The sequence below is a fragment of the Puntigrus tetrazona genome, chromosome 7 (assembly GCF_018831695.1).
Source record: "Puntigrus tetrazona isolate hp1 chromosome 7, ASM1883169v1, whole genome shotgun sequence".
Lineage (NCBI taxonomy): Eukaryota > Metazoa > Chordata > Actinopteri > Cypriniformes > Cyprinidae > Puntigrus > Puntigrus tetrazona.
Window position 1 is genome coordinate 38,461,451 of NC_056705.1, and position 2,500 is coordinate 38,463,950.

Genomic DNA, 2,500 nt, shown 5'->3' on the forward strand with positions numbered 1-2,500 from the left:
GTCTGTGTCTCTCTCTCTCTCTCTCCAAACACACACACACACACACACACACACACACACACACACACACACACACACACACATTTATACAGGTGATATGTTCTTGGTTCAGGTAAAATGTACTTCAAGTCATTTAATGGCAGGGAAACACTAGAGGGCGCTAAAGATGAACACTTCAGCTGACTGGGCTCCAGTCAATCATAAAGATTTAAGATTAGTTTTGCTGTAAATGTTCAGTAAGCCATACTTTGAGTGCAACTTTATCAAACCAAGGCACAAAAAAAAGCCCAAAAAACAAACAAAACTGAACCAATACATATCTATTTACATGCACAATTTTAACATAAAACAAACTTAATAACGGACAGAATACAATGGAAAAGAAAACTCAACTCCTTAATTAGTCCTACACTTCCGTGGCATCATGGGATTGTCGGTTCGTCTTTGCATCTGAGTACAGTCACAGCCCCGATGTCAAGACCCCTGAGACTCAGCCAGCAGTGTGTGTGTGTGTGTGTGTGTGTGTGTGTGTGTGTGTGTGTGTGTGTGTGTGTGTGTGTGAGACTGCCTTTCCCTCCTTCTGTTATTTTTTTCCCCAGCGCATTAACAGCTAAATCCCTTTGGCTAGCATGCAATTATGAGAGGATTGGACTTTAGACCCCATTTTCTGGTGTTTCAAGCCTGTCGTGTTTAAGCTGCTAAGCCTCATGAGAAGAACCTCCATTTGATGGCCATGACTTGCAATATTGGATAACGTTGTCGCAACATTGCAAACAAATAAAATAGAGAGGAAGCCGGAAGAAACCACCACACGACGAGCCCCTCCACCGAAGGTTTTTTTTTCCAAGGGTTTAATCTACTGAGCAAATATTGCAAATCCATAACGTCATCAAAAACCGTAACATCGTCTCTTTTCAAGAAGCTGCGTGATTTGAGACATCATTCATGCTCACAAACAGGGTAATATTTGGTTGAAAAAATACAATTTAGAACATCAGCCGTTTGCAAAAAATTCTGTTTTTATATAATATATATTATCGTATTTATTAACATTTTGAATTAGCTTATTATAAGCGTTAAAATCATTATAAAGGATATATATATATATATATATATATATATATATATATATATATATATATATATATATATATATATATATATATATATATATATACAGACGTCACAAATTGTTGGTACACAATGAAAGAAAAACTCTGGTCACAATCTTTAATCTGAAACTTTTAAAGTAATAATAAATAAAAATTCTATAAATGTTAACCAATGAAAGTCAGACATTGTTTTTCAACCATGCTTCAACAGAATTATTTAAAAAAATAAACTCACGAAACAGACCTGGACAAAAATGATGGTACCCCTAACTTAATATTTTGTTGCGCAACCTTTTGAGGCAATCACTGCAATCAAACGCTTCCTGTAACTGTCAATGAGACTTCTGCACCTCTCAGCAGGTATTTTGGCCCACTCCTCATGAGCAAACTGCTCCAGTTGTGTCCGGTTTGAAGGGTGCCTTTTCCAGACTGCATGTTTCAGCTCCTTCCAAAGATGCTCAATAGGATTGAGGTCAGGGCTCATAGAAGGCCACTTTACAATAGTCCAATTTTTTCCTCTTAGCCATTCTTGGGTGTTTTTAGCGGTGTGTTTTGGGTCATTGTCCTGTTGCAAGACCCATGACCTGCGACTGAGACCAAGCTTTCTGACACTGGCTAGTACATTTCTCTCTAGAATTCCTTGATAGTCTTGAGATTTCATTGTACCCTGCACAGATTCAAGACACCCTGTGCCAGACGCAGCAAAGCAGCCCCAGAACATAACAGAGCCTCCTCCATGTTTCACAGTAGGGACAGTGTTCTTTTCTTGATATGCTTCATTTTTTCGTCTGTGAACATACAGCTGATGTGCCTTGGCAAAAACTTCGATTTTTGTCTCATCTGTCCACAGGACATTCTCCCAGAAGCTTTGTGGCTTGTCAACATGTAGTTTGGCATATTCCAGTCTTGCTTTTTTATGATTCGTTTTCAACAATGGTGTCCTCCTTGGTCGTCTCCCATGTAGTCCACTTTGGCTCAAACAACGACGGATGGTGCGATCTGACACTGATGTTCCTTGAGCATGAAGTTCACCTTGAATCTCTTTAGAAGTCTTTCTAGGCTCTTTTGTTACCATTCGGATTATCCGTCTCTTAGATTTGTCATCAATTTTCCTCCTCCTGCGCCACGTCCAGGAGGTTGGCTACAGTCCCATGGATCTTAAACTTCTGAATAATATGTGCAACTGTAGTCACAGGAACATCTAGTTGCTTGGAGATGGTCTTATAGCCTTTACCTTTAACATGCTTGTCTATAATTTTCTTTCTGATCTCTTGAGACAACTCTTTCCTTTGCTTCCTCTGGTCCATGTCGAGTGTGGTACACACCATATCACCAAACAACACAGTGATTACCTGGAGCCATATATATAGGCCCAATGGCTGATTACA

The 2,500-nt window shown here is 39.3% G+C and overlaps 1 protein-coding gene across 1 annotated transcript in view; it reads right to left on the reverse strand.

The window, feature by feature from the left end:
- Positions 1–2,500, reverse strand: part of LOC122349091 (inactive ubiquitin carboxyl-terminal hydrolase 53) — a 45,673-nt gene that overhangs the window by 4,664 nt on the left and 38,509 nt on the right. The window lies entirely within an intron of this gene.